General features: G+C 45.2%; 1 protein-coding gene across 2 annotated transcripts in view; it reads right to left on the reverse strand.

The window, feature by feature from the left end:
• The window catches only part of PPM1H (protein phosphatase, Mg2+/Mn2+ dependent 1H), a 254727-nt gene that overhangs the window by 93806 nt on the left and 135874 nt on the right, over positions 1-25047 (reverse strand). The gene's annotated exons all lie outside the window — the stretch shown is intronic.

Here is a 25047-nt window from a genome sequence, read left to right on the forward strand (position 1 = left end):
AGAAAGAAAGAAAGAAAGAAAGAAAGAAAGAAAGAAAGAAAGAAAGATGGGTATATTCTTTCATTTACCTGGTGAACTCTTCACAGTGTAAGTCAATAAATTGAAGTTGCCCTCTATAATGTTCTCCACAGAATACTCTTCTGAGTGGTAATAGAAAACCACCCCCCCCAAAAAAAAAAAATTCATGCTCAGAGAGTCTGGGAAACACTTTTCTCTGCCCCAGGGCTTTTCTGAGCCTTTAATATACTAATATGGGTTGTTGTTCTCCAAGAGTAGATATCTATCTGTACAATAGTCCCAAATGTGACTAGGAGAGGAACAGCTCTTAACATCTCCTCACTTTTCTATCAGGTGTGGGTTAGACTCAGGGACAGATGCACTTGACTGAGCTGCAGCCTAGGGACACAGTAGGCTTCACTACTGGTGGCCTCACGTCCTACTCCCAGAAGGCTTGTCAGGTAATTGTCTAGGGCTGCTCTCTCTGGGGAAAAAGCCACACCATGCATCTCTCTCTCTGACTGACTCCATTTTCTTTTCTGCGATGCGCTTCATTCACAGTCCTGCAGGAGTAAAAGGGGTAGAGACTGGGGTGGAGGCTGCCTTTGAAGAAAGCTAAGCTCTCTCTCCCTCCCCACTCTTTGCCTTTCTCCATTCTGGCTCTTCTCTAAATAGTTTGCCAAGTGAGAAAACCCGGGGCGTGTTCCTGCTACTCTGACTTCAACTGGTGGTTCTGATTGGAAGCTTGAGGGCTTTCTTGTTCTGGTTCTCATTTTATTTCTGTATTTGCCGCCTCTCTGGAATGACTTTCTCTCATCACCAGGATTAGGGGGAAAGAGGCACACAGGCTGTTCTGGTCCTAAGCCATGCACCTGACTCTAGCTTAAACAAAAGAAGACTTCAACATGTTCCAGCAGGGCTCAGGAAGGGACTGCAGTGTGATCGAAGGCCAACATTCGTTACTTATAAAACGTGCTCCTCTATCCATAGATTTCTTTAGTCATCTTTTTTGAGAATAGTAAATCCAGACTAGATCCTGGTAATTAAGAGTTTCCAGGCCTTGGCCATGCAGCTTCTTATTACTCCCCGGACCTTCCACAAAAACCAGATTGAACATTAACTCACCTCTGCAGAATGGTGTTGCCCCTGGCCAGCTTCCCAAATGGCTCTCATTGCACAGATAGGAAATCTCTCTGACATTTACAGGTGAAGACACATATTTTGGACTTTATGTTTTTGCCCTTTTGCAAACACTCAGACCTCAGTATGGAGTTAAGATCCCATTACTTCTGATGGGAAGCCCAAGGGTGGACAGTACGACCAGCCTATCAAAAATGTTCACAAAACTAAAACCCAAAATTGATTTATGCTTATGGAATGTGGTGAAGACAACAGAACTGGTCTGCTTTAGTTTTATTTGAAAAATAGAGGTGACTGAGGAAGAGACTAATCGGCTGCCTGAGAGCAAAGGTGGGACGCTGACAGACAGCAAAAGGCATACTATGTTATTGTTATTTTATCTGTTAGACTAAGAAAGGGGAAACAGCCTTGAGTAAAACAAACAAACCAAAAAAACCCCACAAAAAACTAAAGCCCAAGCCCAAGATAGAGGAAACCATTTCAGAAGAGGGTTCTACCACAATAAATGGGATCAAGTCCTCTGGCTTCAACAGATTTACATCTCAGGGCCCTGAACTCCTCAAAAATGAAGCTGTCACAGTTCTGTCAGGGATTGGGGAGGAACTGCAGGGAAGACATGTGCCCGAAGATTAAAGATAGGAAGTCAGATCCGAGTTTCAATGAGACGATGGATTCGGTCAGCTGAGGAGGAGGGGCTTGGTATCAATCTGGAGTAAGATTCTAGAGCAGGCCAATAAAGAAAAGGCATGTGAGGGCTAATAAAGGAAAGCCCTGGTCCTTGGTGGTCTGCCCAGATCCTCTCAGAGAGTAAAGCATGTCATTTCCAACCCTCCCCCCAACGCTTTTTTGGTCCAAGTAAAAGAAATAGTGCACACAGAGTATCAATTTGGACTTCAGAAACCAACACAATCTTTCACTATCTTTTGATGGACAATGAAGAATAGGAATTAATCTAAGTAAAAGTAAGCATGTGAAAAATGGTTGAAATGGCCGCAAATTGTAATGAGTTTCAGTGCATTAGACAGTCACTGTGACTGGGGGGGGGGAGGCGGTGGTCAGGAAAGTCAGAGTGGGCTTAAAGATGTGGTCTTTATAGGGCAAAGCTAACACCTCTACACTGCATGGATCAGTTCAGTTCTGAGTGGTACCATGTGTGAAAAGGGAAAAAAATCACATGAACAGGGCCAGGGTCAGAAACCTGGATGATGAATGGTTCAAACCAGCTCTCTGAAGAATATGTGAAGGAAACCGGGAGTGTTCATTCTGAACAAGATTTGTGGAGGACTACAATAGGTACCTCTTAATATCTGAAGGACCAACAAAATACGAGAGTAAATGATCATTCTTAGGCAGTAGGAATATGCTTTTCCTTTCTTAATCTTATTTATTTTTATTTCAAAAAACTGTACACAAGTAACATATGCTGCTTATGTAATAATAGAAAGTATTGTTTTTACAAAAGTTTCGTGAGGTAAACGTGCATATACATATACAAAATAAATGCCTGAAGGAGAAGGTTGTCATAACAAAGAGGAAGTCCAGGCCAGGGAGTGCAGAAATACTGCTGAGCTGGCAACACTGAAGGGTATTTATTGAGAAATAGAGAAAAAGTTGGGGGGGGGGGGTGCGGATGAGAAGAGTTTGTGCAACTGATTTTGAGAAGCTGACTGACAGAACTAGGGAAGAGATGATGGCACACGAAGAGCTGAAAAGCTAAAAAGCTGTGGAATAATCTCTTCCAGGAACAGCAGCAAAGAGAGGGAGAGAAAAACCAGGATTCCTAACCATGAGCCAGGTGGACCTAGTTAAGCTAACTGGAGAGGTAGCTGAGATGTCAGCAAAGGTTTAGCCAAAGCCAAAGAGTATCTCCAAGGGGTCAAAGAAGAAAAACCTCTTCTTCTAGACTTCACAAGGAGCACTGGATGCTGTGATTGGTGCAGCTGGAAAATGAGGTTGGGGAGAGGGTGGGCGACCAGAAAAAGCACTCCCAGCAGTAGTGAGGCCCAGAAGAGAGACCACTGGCCTGACGGCAGCCAATGGGCACTGTTTGTATCCGTAGGCAACTGAGTCATTCCAACCATGTGGGGTGTGTCAGCCGTAACGCCTACTACTATCCCCGCTCTCCCTTGCACTCTGCTAAGATTCAGTTATGAATCTGAATTATCGGAGTATGGATGGTAGAGTAAAGGAAAAGAGGAAGAAGATCACCGACAAAATAAGGAGTGTAATTTTCAATGGATAAATCATTTCCTGTTTTCATTAACAGGAAAGTTAATGTCAAAAGTAGAAACTCACTTAGCTTCCATGGAAGAGTGGGGGTGCCATTTGAATTTTTGACACAACAATGTACAGGAAATATTTATACTATGGGCTAGTACAGTTGAACAAATAAAAATGTTCACGTAAGTAAAAAAAAAAAATCTTAAGTTCTACACAAACTACTTACTTAGGGTCTGTTACTTCTTCCTCCGAACTGTGAGAGAAAAATACACCAGTTCACTCCCATAGATCTCACAGGAAGGAAAAAAAAAAAAAAGCTGAGGAAGAGGTAAATTCACTGGAAGAAAAACACACTTGAGTAAATCCACCAGAAATGTGTCATCATAGATACACCATTTTCAAATGTTCTTCTCGGGTCAAGGTTCAAGTTGTAAGCTTGTTCTTATAATAACCCTGTTGGAGAGCCACTTCCTACGACAAGACCGCTCTACAAGACACTCAGGAGAAACACAATCCATCAAATCCCATGTTTCTGTGTCCCAATTTCTATGGCCCTATTCAGCTTTACATTTTGATTGTCTGGCATCAGTCAGCAAGTCCCACACTCCAGAGAACAAGAGGCTCTTGGAGCACAATCGCCCTGGTCCCATTGGCTGGTCCCATTCACAACCACCTCTCAAAGGAGAAACACAGATGGAAGCTTTCCCCAAGCAAACCTTTACAGCCTCAGCATGGTGCAATTTAAGAGTGAGATTCAGAAGCAATAAGAGAGAGCACTAATAGAGCCATTTGTTATCATTCGAAACGTGAGTTTGCTATTCAAAAGGCTAACTGTGGTGCGTGAAGCTGAGTGCTTAAAACTGGCCTGGAATCCTAAAGTAACATATCCTAATTACAATCACATTCCTTCAGTCACAGATGAAAAAGTTCACACTTTCTCATGTTTGGCTGGGATCAGTTAGCGTCGTCCGTTGTAGTCATGAGAGCTCTTTCATGAGAATCAACATCTTCATTTGGTTTCCACATGAATAACCCTCGGAAGCTACAAAGTCTTTCAAGAGCATCTATTTTTGCCTTGAGGTCCGGTGGCATCAGAGTTCACATGAACCTCACAGATGAAAGCTATCTGAGCGTGATTTCATCTGTGCCTACAGCGTTCTCACCAAAGGGAGGTCTCTGCCTGTGTGGAGTTTCTGTAGCTATACGGCTGATGGGTTTATTTGTAGTTAAAACTGTTTTCACCAGTTTCCAAGGAGTAAGGAATTTAAAGATGATCTACGATGCATGTTCATCAGAGAATGAATGTGGGAGAAGTCACTGGGACAGTTAACCCAAACACAGCTTCTGACCGCATCCGTGTTTTCTCCACGTCAGCAGCAGGACATAAGCTTTGCCAAAGCTTAGAATTTATCTTTCCGCATACGCAACTGCAATCTTTCTTCTCTCGCTGGCTACATTTTATTTATACCTTTAAACTGTGGATGGGAGGTCTCCACAAACTGGATGGCTCAGTCCGTTAAGCGTCCGACTTCGGCTCAGGTCATGATCTCGTGTTCTATGAGTTCGAGCCCCGCGTCAGGCTCTGTGCTGACAGCTCGGACCCTGGAGCCTGCTTCAGATTCTGGGTCTCCCTCTCTCTCTGCCCCTCCCCTGCTTACACTCTCTCTCAAAAATAAACAAACATTAAAAAGATTTTTTTTAAACTGTGGAGAAAAGAAAAGGGTGTCTGACCCACGAGAGGTCACAAACTATCTGGCAGCAAAGTGGGTTTCTCTTCTCCATGAAGGGTTACGGTGGCCAGACCACTTCCCAGAATGACTAAAATAATTATTTGTCCTGTAAACAGTGCTAAATGGCCAAATGACCTCGAGTCATTCTGAGGGGTAAGCACGGAGTCTCGGGTTGAAGATTATGCTCTAAGCACATGCCAGCTGGACTCTGCGATACAAAACCCTTAAGCATCCTGCAAAGTGTACCATAGCAATAAACACTCGAGCACCCACCACGGGCTGAGCACTGAATCCACATGGGGTAAGCGCTCACGTGTGGGCCCGGATTTCAGACCATCTGCTTCATGAGCAGTGGACTTCTCTTCAGCTCTGAGTCTAACTGTTCACTACTTGACAAAGCAGCCAAAAGTACGACATCAACTGCTACAATCTCTTGGGAGTTCCCAGCTCATTGCCTCCTTGGCTGCTCTCTCAGAGGATAATTAGAACCCTTGTCAAATACAGAAAGTTGAATCACTAATGCGATGCTAAAACTTACTGCAGATCATTCAACATTTACTAGAGGTGCATCATGCAGAGATGCAGTAAATGACATTTCTTCACAGAAATTTTTGAGCTTAGGGGAACCTGAGTGGCTCAGTCGGTTAAGCATCCGACTTCAGATCAGGTCTTGATCTCACTGTTCATGGGTTTGAGCCCTGCACTGGGCTCCACACTGGGATTCTCTCTCTCTCTCTCTCTCTCTCTGCCCCCTGCCACTCTCTCGCTCTCTCTCAAAATTAATAAATAAACAAAAAAAATTTTTTTTGAGCTTAAAAATCCTATTAGTTTGATGGTTTCATTTTCGGGATGAAGAGACCAAGATCTATGGAGGTTAGGGGTTTGGCCAGTCTGAAACCCGTCTTATCTTCCACCTCAGGGTCCACCCTATGCTATGTTTTACCCTCCTCTTGGGGGACCATTACTTCCCACCTAACCTCCTGGTTGTTTCTGAAACATTTAGGGACACTCACAGATGCATTCTGCCACCCTCTAACAAATGCCAGGATTCTTTCCAGTCCTGAATTCCTGCCTTACTCCAGCCGCGACCTTTTCTTTGCCTGCACTGGCTTTCTTCCCCATGCCAGTGATGACCACCCTCCCTCTTCTCTCCTTTGTAAAATCCAGTAATATTAAAAATGTTGAACTGTGGTGAATTTCCCTCCAGACAATTACCAGGGACAAAAATAGTGAAATGAGAGCAAATGAGAGTGACCCAGAAGAAAAGACAGAGTGTGCACCCAGAGACATCACTTACTCCGGAGCCAGTATGTTGAGAGGTACTGTCTGGGGACACACAAGTCCCCTGGCTTATGTCCTACATTGCCGGGAGGGGAAACCATGCTCTGGAAATCTAGGTATGCCCTAAATTAGCGAGAAGAGACCATGGCTGCAAATGCTTGACAGAGCTGAACCATCAATGTGAAGCAAATCTGCCTCAACTTAGGTAGTAGCTGTACTCACCAACAACACTCTCAACACACAGAAGGCTCAGCCTCTAAAGGAGCTTGAAATTTTAAGCCGTAAAAAATTGACTGAAAATAAACCCATGTGACCTTGAGCATAATGGAAGCCCCAGTAACACCACACTTTCACTGATCAAATTAGAACTTCTAAGACTTCTCCTCTCCCTTGTTTTCTTTCTTTCTTTCAACAAATACTCCCTGAGTGCCTCCCCTATGCCCAGCACAGGGAACAGGGAACCTGAGAGAACAATCTGCTGCCTGGGAAGGGCAGTGGTCTGTGTGGGAAAGGGGGCAGTGCACCAGAGGGAGAGGCCGGTGGGGGGGTAGAGGGTATACAGTGGGGCTGGAGGGACTGGTAGCGGAGAGCCACATGGAAAGCCAAGGGTGAGCAGGGTGGGGTGCAGCACAGGCTGAAGCAACTGTGTGCACTAGACCTCCAGGGTGGGCGTGCACTGGGCACACATGAGGAGCTGGACCCGGGGGGAGGGGTGTGTGCACTGGGCATGCATGAGGAGCTGGACCCGGGGGCAGTGAAGATGACCAGATGGGCTTTGAGCAGAGGATGTATCTTCTATAAAGTAGATCATGCTTGTTGTCTGAGGAAAGTGGATCCGTGTGGGACAGAACTCAAAGAGGGAAACAACAGCCTGTCGTGAAGTTTAAGCGTGAGATATGCTGGTCCTGACTGAGGGTTGGGTAATGGAAATCACGAGAAATGATATATTCATGAGGTAATGTGGAATCAGAACTGACAGAACTCGGGTTAGGCTGGATGGGGAGCCAGGGCAGTGGGGCCGAGGCCATGTTTATCAGGTGTCTCCATGTGCCAGGGACCGTTTCCCCACAATTAACCATCTCCTCCATATCCCAGGTCCCTGTGCACCCACCATGTAGTGTCATCCCCAGACTAGGTGCATCTGCTTGCCTAGGCTCCTTTAAAGAACACTTTAAAGTCCACAATGGCATCAATGCTGTCATGGTCTTTTCAAACAACAGTGCTATTTATAATCAATTTCTTGGAGAGCCTAAGTAGAGTTGAGCCTGCTTCTGGAAGAGCTTTGAGCGGATATAAAGCTAAGATTCCATTCCTGCCACAGATGAGCTCTAGCCTATTAGGAGAGGGCGGAAGAGATGCTCAATTATGCTGCAGTGTGAAAACAACAGAGAAGGGGGCTGCCTGGATCTCTGGCACACAGAAAAGCACCAGGAAACAGGTCTCTGCCTGGGAGAGGACAGGGGAAGCAGGGAAGACACCAAGGAAACAGTGATACCTAACTTGAGTCTTCTAGAAGACATCCCAGGGTGATGCTGGACAGACAAGGTGGGAGGCAGTAGCATGTTTTAAAAACAAGAGGAAGAGGATGGTTTAGATCTGGGCGGGGGGTGCATAATTACATGGTCTGGCATTGCCAGGGCTTGTGATAGGAGAAGTGACAGGAGACAAAGGTAAAGGCAGGCTGACAAAGGCGGCTGGAATCCGGACTCGTTTCTGCAGATAGAAAGTCCCTGAAGGGCTTTAAACAGGGAAGTGGTGTGGCCACCCACATATTAGTCGTCTTGGGAAGTGACTGGCTGGGTACAGCGGAGTGGCGATCCCCATAAGGAACCCTCATGAGGCTCCCTTACTGAGCCTATCAGAGATGCTCTGGGCTACTGACAGGATTTGCTGATACACAGGAGGAGAGAAAGCGTGGTCACCATATTCTAGGTTTCTTGTTTAAGTAATCGGGTGCTGCAGCAGCACCCCAAAATTGGGGACCCAGAGAAAGGCACCGTTTGGGAAAATTCCTTTAATTTGGGGCACATTAAGCATGAACACGTTTGCAGGACATCTTATTTATTTAGACCTTACCTTGTTCTAGAAAGGATTTAAAGAGAGGTTACACACACAGACACAAGATGAAATAAAAAATAGATATATGTGAAAAATGAAACTAGGGGAGATCAGAGGAAGCTAGGAATTAAGTTAATAGAAAACACACGTGCTGGAAGGCTCTTGGCATTAGTCGTCACAAACGCTTCCTAACAGCAGCACCAAAACCAGCCCAGTCAGTTGACTCATCTCAGGGTCCAAAATGAAAAAAACATCCCTCCTAACCCCCGGCCCTTCCCTAAAATGCACAGGAAAGTCCTCTGTGGTACCTAGGAAAGAGGACTCTGTGATGAAACAAACAGCAGGTTCTTCAGCAGGATCCCTGCCAGTACATACAGCAACCCATTTCACCCGGAGCTGTTTTTCTCAACCTTCTGCAAGGAAGGCGCATATATGGCATTAGGACTGCAGGTCAGAAAACCAGGGGAGTCACAAGGATGAGGTCAGCCCTAATCCAGGGACAGACCTGGGAATTTCTTAGAGGGATGTCAGAACTAGAAATCCTCCCTATGTACTATTTCTCACAACAGGATCTCTCAAAACACTGAAAGGCAGCATGTTCCTGGTCATGCTGTCCGACAAATACCTGGATAGCTGTTACCCTACGTGCCAAGGCATGGGCCTGGAGAGCAGGTTCGACTCGGGGATACGGCGAAGAGGAACATCAAAGTGTGAGCAAAGTCAGAAGGCTGACCCTGCCATGTGCCTGCACGGAAGAGCCCTGGCATTCTGCAGAGAGGTGGGACGTGGAGGTGACCAGAGGGAGGCGGTCATGAGATGTGGAAAGCAGTCCAGTTTGGGCAGCATCAGGACACAAGTGGTAGATGAAGGTGCATGAGGTGGCTGAGGGTGGGGTATAGAGCCACTGGCCCCGGGGTGAGCTGCATTTTAGGGGCAGGAGACAGAGTAAAATCCTTGAGGCCACCAAAGAGATGGCTTCCAGAAGGGACAAATTATGCATTTATGGCAGCTGCCTTCAGTCCCTTCTGGACGTAGGTGTCTCAGCTAAGGTATTACTAGCTGCTGTAACAGATAAACCCTACAAATCCCAGTGGCTTAACATGATACGTTTATGTCACATATGAAACATCAAGTCCACTTAGCAAATTGGGAGGTCGGGGGAAGGAGTCCTAGGGAATTAGGTGGCTGGGTGTTCTGGCCGCTTCAGCACATACTTCCCAGGCCAGTGTTGGTGGTCAACCTCTTATCCCAGAACAGGGAGAATGAAAGGATGGGGTGCTCAAGAGTCTCCTAGGCCTGGAATAAATCCCCACAAACTCGGTGGCCTGAAACAACAGGAATCCACTCTGTTAAAATTCTAGAGGCTGAAAGTCTGAAATCAAGAGTCGGCAGGGTCCTGCTCCCTCTGAGGCTCTACAGGAGAATCCTTCTCTGCTTCTTCTAGCTTCCGGTGTGTCCTGGCAAGCCTTGGAGTTCTTGACCCGTGTTGCTTAACTCTCAACTTGGCTTCTACCTTCACATGTCATCTTCCCTGGCTCTCTCTGCCTTCACCTGGCCTTGTAAGAAAACCAGTCATTGGGGTTAGGGCCACCCTAATCCAGGATGACCTCACCTTAACTTCCCTCTTAATCACATCTGCAAAGATCCTATTTTCAAACTCGGTCACATTCACAGATTTGAGGGTTAGGACCTGGATACACCGTTTTGGAAGACACAACTAAAGCATTACAGCATTTTATGGGTCTTTTGTGGGTCATATCGGAGAAGTGGCACCCATCACTTCTGCGCACAACCCCTCGGCTAAAACCACACAGCCTCGCCTAAGTGCAGAGAAGGCTGGCAGGGTAGTGTTCCGTGCCCAGGAGGAAGAGGGAAAGTGTTTAGAGAGCAGCTAGTCAGCTCCTCCATAAGCAGGGTGAGTAAGGTGGGGGAAGAAAACTGTATTCCAAGGAAGTGATGGGGCTAGGGTTAAGGCCATGAGGAGGGGAGAAGTAGAGACAGGAACAGCTGTTTCCTGGGAGGGTCTTGAGGAGAAGGAACTGGCCAGAGGAGAACAGAGCAGAGAGGGGACATGTGTGTAGGCAGAGGGAATGAATGAAGACAGTGAGGGTTGAGGGCTTAGGTAGAGTCTGGGTTTCGGGAGGAGACGGGACCAAGAACACTGGTGGAAATAATCAGTATATCTCTGAAGCTAGATACAGCAGGGTGTAAACTTCTGTGAAACGCCAAATTCTAACAGAAAAGATTGCTGGGGTTTGTCTGCCTCTCTGTCCGATTTCGCTGAGTACTGTGCTGGGACATGCTTACTTTGCACAGCTCATCACACGTTCTCATGTGCCCACACTGCATACATCATGCACGGATATGTTGGGAAACCCACGAGTGCTGTTTCTCTTTCGAGCACCACTGGACATTCCCAGTGTGGTAGGCCTCAAAGTTCTTATAGAAATGTCGGGTCAACCAGAAGACTGCCTGCTGGCAATGCAGTAAAATAGTAACTAATGCCTTGGCATCACGTAATTACATACTCGCTAGTCTAGCTCTTCCTGGTGGCCAGGAAAAGCTAACGTGTGTGTGTGCGGGTGTTCCTAAGTGGATATTACGTTAGCCTGTTACACAACACAATCACAGTGGCCATGACATGCACACGAAGCCTTACGCAACCTCCCATGAGGCAGCACTCACGCCTCAAACAGAGGGCAAAAGGAACGGCTATGGAGTCACCAACATCAATTCTAGGGCCTGAACAAACCTGTTTGAGAGACTGCACACAACCTAAATCATTTAAGCATCCCTTCTGGAACACAGCGTGAAGAATGGCTGGTTAGGTCTTTTTATTTGACATTTATTCAGGGCCTTCTGTAGGCAAAAGCACTATATGAAAATCTGGGTGCTGAAAGCACAGTACCGTGCGGTGGTTTTTAAAACTTCACAGAGGGACACCTGGGTGCTGAGTCAGTTAAGCAGCCGACTCTTGACTTCAGCTCAGGTCCTGATCTCATGGTTTGTGTGTTTGAGCTCCGTGTCAGGCTCTGCACTGACAGTGTGGAGCGTGCTTGGGATTCTCTTTCTTTGCCCCTCCCCTACGTATGTGTGTGTGCACACACACTCAAGATAAATAAAACTTGAAAAAATAAAATAAAAATAAAAACTTCATAGAAAACCATAAGCAACTGAGATAGGGGATAATAATCATGATCATTATAGTAATAAAAACATGTATTGAACAATTACTGGATGCCAGGAACTTAGGTAACACTTACCACATTACACACTTATAATCCTTCTACCAACCTTATTATGGGTAAGGTGTCTCATCAACCCCATTTCACTGATAAATGAACAAAGGCACAGAGAGGTTGGGTACTTTAAGGTCACACAGCACCATAAATAAGTGGCAGAGCTGGGACCAGAAGCCATCTAGGCTGTCTCCAGAATCTGTGTTCTAACTAGTCTATAACTGCCCTACCACAAGTATTCTTATTTATTTTATGTACTGAGACTTTGCTATATGACTTCATTTAAATGAAGGGTCTGAAGAGGGAGTATAGTCTAGCCAATTGGGAACTGGAGCCGCCTGCTTAGAAGAGTGACCCTATGTCCTTGGAATCCTGGGGGCAGTTATGGCTCTGACTTGCCAGCTCAGAGTTACAAAGAACACGATTGAGGGTGTGGGAGCGGGGGGAGTGGAACTATACATAAACTTTGACATAGGAAAGAACCAAACCCTGGGGGGCCAGTGGGGGGGCAAGTACAAAGATGAATCGGTGTGAAAATTAATGACATGAATCCAATTTTTGCAGGCAGGTCTGAAGGCCCATGGTAGGGAATGAGTTCCCACTCTGTAACTGCGAAAGGCTTTTTACTGCCTGGCATGCCACTGGGAGAGAAAAGCAAGGATCCCAGAGCTGGGTGGTCAAGCACAGCCCAACGCAAAGGGTCAGGCAGGCTCCGCGCCCAGCAGCATGATTGAGGGCTTCTTGTGCTGCTTAGCTCCCTGGGAAGCATGACCTTGACTTCACAGCTATGTCTTGCAAGGAAAACAAAACAAAACAAAACAAAACAAAACAAAACAAAACAAAAAAAACACAAAACTTGTTTGTTTGTTGAATGCCTGAGAGGCTTGAGGCTTTTTGAAGGGTTTTGCTGGGGGGTGGGGGTCGGGGATGACTTTTTCTGTGTTACTTAGAGACAACCAATGCTTGCCAAAACACTAGGTTAAAAAAAAAAAAAATCACAAAGCTTGAGAGCTGGAAAGAATATTAAGGGCTGCCTAGTGTGCCTTCAATGCACCTCAAGGATGACTGTAAACAACATGGAGCCCCCCGCCCCCGTCCTCCACCGGCAATGGTCGTATAGAATGTGCTGACTTGAATTCAGCATGTTGTCCAGATCCAATCTGGTAAGAACATAGTTCTAGAGTCCAGAGGCAACCTCTGGCGGCAGTATGAGGTAAGATGGGTTGTACTCCACACGAGAGTCCCAAAACAGGAATGCTATCTGAAAAGTTCCCAACACATGCTTTTACATCAGTCCCAGAGGTAATGTAGCTCTTTCATAGTCAAGCCATCTGTACTGTAAAATTTATTTTACGTTGCATCCTATTTTCATGACAATCTAAGACCTACTAAAGTGGCAGACTCTAAAGTGTTAGGAGTAACAGCAGTAATCGTAATATATTGATAATCAATATCAACAACTTTATTAGATGCTTCCCTATGGCAGGAAGGCACTTGTCTGAATACTTCAAACACACTCAATCAGCATGTAATAATGCTTTTACATGCACTGTGTGTTTTGCGTCTTTATTTTATTGATTGCCAGTCTTCCCCTCACTAAAACGCAAGCTCCAGGAGGATAGGGGGGGTTGTCTCCATTTTAACTAAGTGTCAAGTTCCCAGAGTACTGCCTGGCACACGGGGGACATTCAATTATTTTTTGAATCAAATTGACTCATTGAATCTTCGCAATGCCTCTGTGATACAGGGACTGTTAAAATTCTGATGTTACAGAGGAGGGAACTGGCATACAGAATGGTTCCATTGCTTGTTCAAGGTCACACGGTAAATGATGGAGCTGGAATTCAAACCCAGGCCTCCTGGCTTGCAAGCTTACACTTCTAACCAACACTTAGCGTCTCTGACTCTCTATTTTAATACACACAATAGCTAACATATACTGAGTGCCTACTATGTACCAGCCACATGAGATAAATGCCCAATGTGCACTCTCTCAGGGGGTTAAAAAAAAAAAATTGTTAGGCTTCTCTTAGGCTTACTGAATCAGAATCAGTAAGGTGAGGCTGGAGGTTTTTTCATTCATTCATTCATTCATTCATTCATTTATTTTTGGAAGCACTTCAGCTGATTCTTATGTAACCACTCCAGGAACCACTGGTCTAACCCAAATCCCCTGCCTCCCACTTTTTTTTTTTTTTTTTACCGATAAGGAAATTGAAGCCCAGAGAAATTGCCTTTCTCGAATTCCCACTGATAGCCAGGAGCAGAGCTGAAACTAGAACCCACGTTCCCTTCCTTTTCTTTCCTTGGCAAGATTTTGCCTCGCGTGCACTCAGTAGGATCGGCTGTTTCTCGCATCCAATACTCTTTCTGCCCTACTATTGCTGTCCACTAACCCTTTGCTGAGCCACCACCCGCCTGAGGGCATTATGAAGAATATTTCATTTTCTCCTTGGCTGATAACATTAACATGCCTAAGACAAAAGAGCATAAATACAGAACCCTGAAGCAACAAAAAAAAAATAGGAAGGTTTCCGGAGTACAGATGCGTGATGCTGCCTTTGGTTGCCTCAATGAGACGGTAGCAGAAAGAGCACGGGGCTGGGAGCCCAGAGACCAGGAGGTAAACTCCAAACTTGACGCCAGCTGTGAGATGGTCCAAAATTCACACCACTCTCTGAGCCTCCGTTCCCTGCTTTGGAAACAAGTGGAGTTAAAAAGATCCTGTTAATGGATCTCAGAGATGTCTTCCACAGCTCTGAAATTTGGTGACCACTAAGTAATATCCAGCCAGAAACCAACCTGGCCGGCTCAGCTCCCTGAACTCCTGAGGCCCTGATCCATTTTCCTCCGCCGTCTTCTCGGCTCAGATGCCAATAGACAGATAAGATGCCTCAAACCCCAAGCCCAGAGAAACTTTTCAGATGCCACTTGTACCAGTTCTGATGGGGCTCAATCCCCTGGGACCTGTACCACAGGATCTCCCCAGATTTGAGCCTTGCAGGAAGCCATGACCTGGGCTCCTGGTAGTTCCCCACTGTCCAGTGCTGACCTTCAGGCCCTCAGAGGCCCTGAATTAGTGACCCTAGCACTTTGTCTACCACTGAATATTAAGGCTGAGCATTTTTCAAAGCTTACCTCCTTTCTCATTCTGACCTAGCAACTCACAGGTCAGTGGCTGCCTATGAGCCTGGGAGGTAGGTGCCACCTTTCCCTTAGAATTACATCCTGCCCTCTATGTGAAGAGTGAACCCTTTTTAAAAAAAAAAAAACAAAACATGTTTTAAAAATGTTTATTTATTTTGAGGGAGAGAGAGACAGACAGACAGAGACAGACAAAGAGCAGGGGAGGAGCAGGGAGAGGGAGAGAAAGAATCCCAAGCAGGCTTCACATTCAACGCAGAGCCCCAGGTGGGGCCGGATCTCATGACTGTGAGATCAGGACCTGAGCCAAAAGCAAGAGGTGGACGCTTAACTGAGCCGCCCGTGCCCCAGGAGCAGACTCTCTTTTATGTTTGTTTTAAATACTGGCCCCCACCGCAGTGCCCACTAATGTTACTATGACCACTACCGTTGCTGCTACCACCACAAGCACCACACCACCGCTCCTGCTGCAGCCTGCCCCTCGGCTGGTGGAGCCAATAAAACCGCCCGGGATTAGTTTCGTGTCTCTCCCCTCTCCACCCCTCCACCCCTCCATGGTACCTTTGACTCATCCTTCTGGCACCTTCCCAAAGGGAAGTAGTTTTCCAGAACACCTCATAAAGGGTTTCAGAGCATCGCAGGTATAAAGTAGCAGCTGGCCCCACTTCCTCCTGACGGAGGAGGATGGTTTGTTCTCAGGTCATTACCCGGCATGGTTTTGATGCAAATCAGCTTCATACCTCAGACTGGTGGCCCCGATGTCTGACTCAGTATTGGCTTGTCTTAACAACCCAAGCAAGACGTATGTGGATTATTTAAAAACAAACAAAGATAACGTGAAATAAAAAAAATAAGATATAAACCTAAAATAAGGTTTTCAGAGAGTGGCCAAGGAGACCCACCCACAGCCAAAGTGTATGTGTAGCTACACGGTGGGGGAGGATGAGTCAGGACACAGAATCGGGTAGTGGTTAAGTACACGCACTTGGGACTCACGGGCCTCAGTTTGAATTCTAGCTGCACAGTGCACAGTATGATGTCGGGCAAAGGTACAGGCTCTGTGATGGGGTTTGCTCATCTATGTGATATTAAAATAACAATGGCTTCTTTCGTGGAACTATTGACCGGAACCGGTATGCCATTTAAAAATCTCACGGGGCGCCTGGGTGGCTCAGTCGGTTGGGCGTCCGACTTCAGCTCAGGTCATGATCTCACAGTCCGTGAGTTCGAGCCCGCATCGGGCTCTGTGCTGACAGCTCAGAGCCTGGAGCCTGCTTCAGATTCTGTGTCTCCCTCTCTGATCCTCCCCCGTTCATGCTCTGTCTCTCTCTGTCTCAAAAATAAATAAACATTAAAAAAAAAAATAAAAAAAAAAAAATCTCTACAACCTGGGCTCCTGGGTGGCTCAGTTGGTTAAGCTTCCAACTTCAGCTCAGGTCATGATCTCATGGTTTGGGAGTTCAAGCCCTGCATCAGGCTCTGCACTGACAGTGTGGAGCCTGCTTGGGATTCTCACTCTCCCTCTTTCTCTGCCCCTTCCCTGCTTTCTCTCTCTCTCTCTCAAAATAAATAAATAAACTTTTTTAAAAAATTAAAAAAAAATCTCTACAACATAATAAGAATTTTAAAATAACCTCAAAAGAACAGAAATTTCTAAAACATCAGTATAGTCATAGCCTACACCCGATTAATGCCATCTTTCTTCCTTAGCATGAAATAAGTATTGCTTTCTGTGATGAACTTCCTAAAGACAAATATATTCAGTATGATGTTTACTTGCAGGCTTTTTCATTATTCAAATATGCTTCCAAGATCAAAGTGGATCATGGTGAAACAGCTAGTTCTCTGCTATCTGACAATTTAAGCTGAACTTATGGCACCTCTTCTAAAACTAACAGTGACAAAATTAAAGCAACAAAAGAGATCACCACTGTTTGGGCTTAAAAAACAATGATATCCAAGTTGTAGCTTCATCAGCTCAATGGGGAAAAATGTACCAGAAATGAACAAAGACACGATCACTAATTGAACCTACCATGAATTCCCTTCTCAATGCCCAGGGGTGGCTAAATCTGCCAAATGTTTATCATATTAAATTCCCTTGGTCCAGGGAAAACAACTTAGAATAAATACATTTCCCAGAAGCCTTGTTTTCTCGGGATGGGTATTCGCCTGAATTCTAGCCAGTGGAAAGCATGCAGACACGATAGGTGCTGCTTCTGAGCCAGGGCCATAAACACCTCCCTTGACTGCTCCCCACCCCCATCCAGGCTCCTGTCCCTTTCTAGCTGACTAGATGGAGGCGTACCTCCAGAGACCATGGAAGCCAAGTGCTAAAGACGACAGAGCCTCCTTCATGCCAGGTCCTCAGATGTCTGCAAGACACAAAGCCACTGCTTCTCCAGACTAGTGTATTTGAGCGTCTATTGTTTCCACACTTAGCCTACCTAACGTATCATTGCAAAGCAGGAAACCTTTGTACCTGTCCTAATACAAATCATGAGATCATTAATTTCTTATAAGAAGGAAAAAGGAAACATCACAATGTTTCAAAGATTCCCCTAAAGTCACTGAAACATGGCACTTAATGGGGACCCTGAAAAATCAAATTACTTAGTGCAACACTCTTGCTAGGTGGTCATAGAGCTGATGCACAAATATTTTCCTTAGGAGAGAACCCAGCATTTTCCACAGCAGCTCCCTGCATCTGTGTTCAGCTCTGAGTTTGTACCAAGTACAATGACAATAAAGCAATTAACCATTACTGAGCAGTTACTGTGGACCTGGCCCCGTGCTGAATGCTTTCTTCACGTCTGCTCATCTAGTCCTCCCTGGAAAGTGGTGCTGCCATCATCTCCTTTACAGGTAGCAAAACTGAGCCACTGGACACGTGAGATTGGCCCAAGTTTGCATACAACTACAAGTGGCCAGGCCGGGATTCAACTCGGGCAGTTTGAGCCCATGTTCCTAACCACTGCCCTTTCCTCCTGTGGCTATCACCTCTGTCCCCGACTCATGGAGAACAACCCTTTCCACGCTCCCTCGTACCTGACGAATATCCAAAGATCTCTTACATCAATACAAATTATCTTTCCATGTGACTAACAAACTCTACTTAGTCTGCATTTTTTTCTATCCCTTCAAACATGGTTCTAAACCTCTTCACCACTCTGGCCTCTGGAATATTCCTGTCCATTCATGCACATGTTGAATTGTGTTACCTAGAGAGAGACTTCACATGTAAAACAAGATTAATAATAGTTCTTCCCCAAAAGGGCTGGTGTGAGGATTAATCAGGTTACTCATGTAAAGCCCTAGAAACTAGAAAGAATGCCTGAGACAAAATAAGCCAACAAAAAAACATTATGTATTATTTGCCTCATACTTCAAATGCTTCAGTCTGGGATTACATTAAGTTCTGGTGTCTACACCACACTGACCAGATTGAACTTACTGTCCACTTAAATACATTTTTAAAAAATGTGAGCCACTGATAAGCTTCATCTCTTATATCCTGCTAGCTTTTTCCCCCCTTTCAACAGGTAATACACTTTACCTTCACTGTTGTTAAACTTCACCTGGTGAGTTGTAGCCTACTTTGCCAGGTACTAAAGGTCTTTCTGTATCTTGCCAGCTCATCTTACCTGACTTCACATGATCAACAAATTAGATGACTAAACCCTAAAAATCATGGTGATGGCCAATGTGGCCCAAAGATAAAACTTTAGGATTCTACACTGGAAAATTCCCTTGTGACACTGATGCACTGTTTCATCCTATCTCAGCAGCTAAGGATAGATAAAAGGTACGATCATGAACCATTTTATGCCAGTATTTGTATGTGCAAATATTCCATTCCTACAAATGCCAAGAGACTTCCCGGCCCAGCCCTTCCATGGGAGTAAAGTTGTTCAAAGCATGATTTGGGTGGGATGGGGAAACCACAGCCACAAGTGCACTCTGCCAGGGGCCCAACCATAAGAGACCAGAAGTCCACACAGGGGCATGCTTGACCCATTTCAGAGACAAATGGGGGCTTCTGGGGGGGGGGGGGAGGCTTCAGAACTATCCAGCAGTCAGTGGGAATCTGAGATAAGGAGCTAAACCATAGGAGAAATCTTTACTCTAACTCACACTTTTCAAGGAGAAGGGCCTATGCTCCAGAGTAGGAGACTGGCAAAAAGGAATTTGCAGCCAGCTGACAGGTGCAGGCAGGGCCCCTCCACCTCAGGCAGCAGCATCGGAGAGCCTAAGGGGGAACATCACCACAGAAGCCCTCCAGCATGTGGTGTCTGGATGCAGCCAGGAGGGCCGGATGCTTGGATAGCCTTCAGAGTTGGGCACTTTGGCCACAGGCCAGGAAGAGCTGTAGTTTTTAAACCCTAAGGACACAGTGGCTCTTTCCTGGCTCTCTTAGATGCCAGGAGTAGACTTCAGAGCAGGGGTTCTTCTATATTTCAGAATAACCCGGAGGGCTTGCTAAACCATAGATTGCTAAAGCCCTATATGCTAGGTCTCTGATTTAGTTGGTCTGGGGTAGAACTCCAGAATTTACTTTTCTAACAAGGTCCCAGATACTACTGCTGGTTTGAGCACCACATTTTGAGAACCACTGATTCAGGGCAAGGGGTGTCAGGGTCAGGTTCAAAAATATCCAAGGGGAAGAGATAGGGAGGAAGTCCAGAGAGAGAAGGGTCTCTTACATGCCCTCTGTGTAGACAGTGAGTGGCTTGATAGGAAAAGGAGAGACTGTTATGAGCCATCACAGTCTCTATGTCTTTGCATGTATTTGTGAGTATTTGATAGTAATATTTTCTTTCTGCTATTCCCTTCTACAGGTTATGGGTATAGCTAAGGGATTATGCAAATATATACAGAAAAGAGAGGGAGCCATGCAGAAAAAGGTAGAAATAGCAATTTAACTTTCACAGTAGAGAATGGAAGTTAATTTTCACTTTTCTCCATACTATTTTTCAGATACCTGTGAAACACAGTGAGAGATGTGGTGAACTTAATGTAGTCAATGGAAGAAGATCAAATATACTTCTGGACTCAAAGGAAGGCCATTATCAAAGAAGCAGCTCACTGGCAGGTATGGATAGACGAACCACCTATGAGTAAGCAGTTTCAGGAAGGTTGTGTACCGGGCATTTATGTCCATGAACATCAACAGGAGGGAATAGTTCTTTACATTCTCTTGGGTTGGAGGAAGTTACATCATGTTTCACTGTCTTACCACTAGCAAAGCAGAGAAGGCTGAGAGACAAAACACCACAGAAATATAACTGGTTTTGAACTGAGAAATGTTGCAGTCTTGTTTAAAACCTAACTCCTATCCTCAAGAAAATTCAGACTTACCAGAGGAATTCACCTTTCCATATTCTGAATGAGTATGGAAAGCTGTAAGTTAGATGGAGGATAATTCTGGACAATTAAAAATGAGGGAAAGAGATAGCAAAGAAAGCCACCCTGGCTGGACTTCCTGGCTTCATTTTAAGGACAATTAGTGGAATGCTTCTTCACTCCTATAGATAGAGCTACATCATGAACACATTTGACCTTCCTGATCTTTCCTTAGGAGGACCTTGAACATGACAAAATGGGGATCTGAATTCAAGGCAGTTATTATTTACAACATAGTCAGCCAGGCAATCCAGAAAATGCTTGTTATTTTCAATAGATAATCATCAAAATTAAAACACAGAATTTACAATGCTATCACAGAACTCTGAGACCTTTAAAAGTGGGTGGCAGCCCTCATTTTGAGAAAATAGCATTCCTTGTATCATGAATGAATGAACTGGACCACTCAAAGCTTATCTGCTTCACTATTGCAATGTATTTAAAATAGCTTTTAAGTGCAGCCATCCCCTCAAAGGTTTACACTCCATAAACCTTTTCAGGTAAAATCAAAGATGCCACTGATTATAATGTATGCCATCATTTTACATACAAGTAGGAAAGAAAAAAAAGTTAATTAGAAACTCTTGATTTTAGAGACGTGAAAATGTCTCTAAAAACAAACAAAAAAACCCTGTAAGTCTTAGCACGGATGGGAAATCCCAAGGTACAGGCACTAAGCACATGACACTGGGGGCACCTGGATGGCTCAGTCAGTTGTGTCCAACCCTTGATCTCAAATCAGATCTTGATCTCAGGGTCATGAGTTTAAGCCCCACACTGGGCCCCATGCTGGGTGTGGGGCCTACTTAAGATATATATAGATATATCTATCTATATAGATATATATAGATATCTATATAGATATCTATATATATATAGATAGATATATCTATATAGATATCTATATATATATATATGGCACACACATATATATATGTGGCACTCTGACTTCCAGCTGGGGGAAATCACTTTGCTGTGCCTCAGTATACCTATCTGACATTAACAATGCCTGCTTGTCACTAAATTACTGAGAGAATTGGATATAATTCTTTATTATGTTACGGTATTTAACATGTGCCTAGCACTTATGTCTTCTTGTCCTGTTACTATAAATTTGGCAAGAGTGGAATCATCAAGTTAACAAGTCTTCAACGATGTTCTTTCATCTGAATGAGTTCACCTAGTCTCAGTTGCCAAACCTTCAGACGTTGTTTCAAATAAGTGGCACCGGCTTTGCCTCCTTAGTGCCTTAGCTCCATAGAAATAAAATGAAATCATCTTCTAAAATGAATTCAAAGCATCTTCTCAAACTGAAGAATCCCTCCGAGCCCTAAGGAGCCAATGACTCAAACACAATGGGTGATAGCTTGCATATTGCTTTGCATGACATTTGCACACGACCAGTTCTTTTTTGCTAGAAGAAGAAACCCGCCCACCATCTGCTTCTTTCCTAGTCCCTTATGATCCCCTAGGTGTTTAGTTGGCTGCCTTTGCCTAGGAAAAATAAAGCAACTGTCACGCATCAAGTAGTTCTTGCGTGTTCCTCTACAGCTAGTTACCTCGGCTGAGGTGAGAAGGGCAGATCTGTTCCAGGCTGTGCACCAGTCGCTGAGGAAAGAAAGGCAAGTCTGTCCCAAACTCTGCACTAGTCACCTGGCATCACTGTAGACCGAGGTGCATCATACTACACCGAGGGGAGTCAGTGACTCAAAAACTACAAAGCCACCAACAACAGGAGGCAGCCCCTCCTGAAAAAAACTGCCAACATACATGTGCCTGATGGGGAATCAAATGGTTCACAGTTTGCTAAGTGGCTCAGAAAATAGTTCCTTACCACCAGTAGCTTCCGAATCAAACCAGTGCAATGCTTCTCCTTCCCTGAGTGTGAATAATAATGGGGTAGTGAACCTATGACAAAGATTTGTTTTCACTCTCAAAACTGTCAAGATTTGGAGCGCCTGGGTGGCTTAGTCGGTTAAGCGTCCGACTTCGGCTCAGGTCATGATCTCAAGGTCCGTGAGTTCGAGCCCCGCGTCGGGCTCTGTGCTGACAGCTCAGAGCCTGGAGCCTGCTTTGGATTCTGTGTCTCCCTCTCTCTCTGACCCTCCCCCGTTCATGCTCTGTCTCTTTCTGTCTCAAAAATAAATAAAACATTAAAAAAAAAAAAACCTGTCAAAATTTAAAGTAAACATACAACAGCCAATGTCTGGCAATAAAGAAGAAAAAATAGGAATTAATCAGGGCCCTATTGCTACAGAACTCTGTCAACTCTAATCATCTGTTTAAATTCAGCCCTTGGATTCATGACTACTTGCTCAGAAGTAATGATGGACCCACATTTACGTAAATCTGATCAAAGTTCACTTAGTTGTTGATTCTGGGGAATAACTGACTATTTTTGTAAATTCAAATACCTATATTATTGGCACATAAACTAGGCAATGATCTTACAGAAGAAGATAGTGAATAACTGTTGTTCATACAAGAGCTAAAAATAGCACCCTAATGAATATATGTCCTATAGGTTATCCTCCAGACGGTGAACACAAATAACAATTCTTACTGCTCTTAGATTTCTATATGACATATGACCCATACATGAACAGCAAATCCAACCGATCAGCCATAAAACCCCCAATTCATACCTAGATACTGGAGCCTGAACACTGCACATGTAATTTAGCTTATTAGGTTTTTAAAGATGCTATTTTATCATAGGATAATATGTGTGTGTGTGTGCGCGTGCGTGCATGTGTGTGCTTTATAGCTTTAATGAGGATAAAGTACCTATCAGGCTTTTCAAACTATTGGGAACCTGTAAAATATCATACTTTTATGAACATTTAGAAACATGGGAACCTGTGTTATACTGAGATTTCAAAAACTGACTCTAAGAAGAATAAAAATTACTGAAAATCAACAAGTATAGCATCACTTTATCTTCCAAAAGTGTCATTCCTCATGGGGTAATATACATGGAATGCCAGAAACTTTAGGGATTATTTAGTCCACCACCACTGTTTTTACAGATGTGGAGTTCAAGATCTGATCTAGAAATTGGCACTTTAAACACAAGGGGTGGGGTGGGGTGGGGGAAGGGTGGGGACAAGAGTCCAGAAGATGAGTCCTGGAGACTGGCAGATCCTGGACAGGGCACTGGAGCTTCCGGGAAGGAGGACAGAAGGCATGGCTGGGTAAGTGGCTCTGTTAAAGAGCTAGGAGCTTTGAAGAAAACTAGATTCAAAAATGAAGAGAAGGCCCCAGGGAGCAGCTGTATCTATGAAGAGGATAATCCAACATGAAGGTACTCCAGGCCCAGAAATTTGGGTTCTCTTCTCTAGGGATCATCTGGTGAGAGGTGCTTCCTGAGATGAGGAGCGGACCTGTTCCCAGGGAGCAAGACACTCTGTCACCTCCCTAGTCATGGAAGGGCTAGAAAAGCAAACTCATTGCAAAGGGCATGGAACTAGACATAAAGCCTAGGGTGGATATGAGTGCAACAGCTGAATTGCTGATTCAGTCTCACTCAGAAGAGAAGGGCATCACCTCCTTACCTGCTCATCTAATGCAAGACCTGGAACAGAAAAACAGGCCCAAAGGCCTGCTCCTCAGTGTGAGTCTTAAAAGGCCCCTGGAGATGGAAGATTCCTATGTGCAAGAAGCTCAAACCCTGGCAGGGAGAAGGGAAGGGGAGACAGCAGGGGTGCTGCTTGCAGCTGCCCCCCCCCCCCCCCCCACCGATGCCACCCTGGTCTGTGTGCATGCCCTAGCTGGCTGACCTCCGTGACCAGTACTCCGTGGGCTCCCTGTCACCTGGCTCCCACCTGAGATCATCCACGGGGCAGCCCCAGCAAGAGGCAAGGGTAGAGGTGGGGGATGGAAGAGAAAGAAGTCAAAGTATTTCTTCCCTTTTCTCCTGTAGCTCCTGCCCAGGGGCCCTCACACATGACCCCACTCTCCTGGGCTCTGCTGGAGCAAGTCCTCTCTGGGTCTTGCAGGCCTCAGGTGTAAAAGTCTTTCTGAGCCCCAGTGCCCCACCCCCAGCCCGACCCCTGTGCGGGGTTCCTTTCACTGCTTCATTCAGTTGACCCACCTGAGTAGGTGTCTGTCTCCTGCTGGGACTCTGACAAGACATTGAGGAATGGAAGCCACGGGATAAACATGGTATCTTATAGACACTTCCATTTACCCAGCAAAATATCATGCTGAAATGGAGATAGCTTATAGAGTTTAATGGAAATCCACATACACATTAAAATAAAACAGACCTTCAAAAGCCATCAATTGTCAAACTCCAAATACTGCTGCCTTGGCAGTTCATTCTCCTTACTCTCTGGAATCTTCAGTGGGAAGACCAGGAAAGGATGATTCCCTCTAGGGAATGAAGACTCCCTCAGGCTGTCCTGCTTTGCAAATGGAAGTCAAAGCTAAATTTCTCCCCTGCTGCCTACTGGAGTTGGTCTTCGGCCAGGAGTCAGTCCTCGGCCATGACCTGAGGTTTGCAGGGAAGGGGAGGCAGTGGGGACAGACCTGGAGCAGGGCCAAGGGCAAGCAGGGATGCTCAAAGAGGCACGTGACCCAGAGACAGGGGACTGAGGGACGAGGGCCTCCTAACACTGTAGGCTGCATAGGGAAACCACCCATCCTCTAAGGACGTATTGCACAGAGTCTAGTACTTTGCTTTCAAAACAAAGAGTCGGTCTTTAGCAGAAAGCCAACCTATGTTGTTACCAAAGGGGACAGACACGTATGTAATACGTATTAGAACACTTTTCACAAAATCTAGAAGTTTAAAATTCCCTGCGCGTTAAGTGAGGACACATTAGTAATTTAAA

This window comes from Panthera uncia, chromosome B4, assembly GCF_023721935.1.
Source record: "Panthera uncia isolate 11264 chromosome B4, Puncia_PCG_1.0, whole genome shotgun sequence".
Lineage (NCBI taxonomy): Eukaryota > Metazoa > Chordata > Mammalia > Carnivora > Felidae > Panthera > Panthera uncia.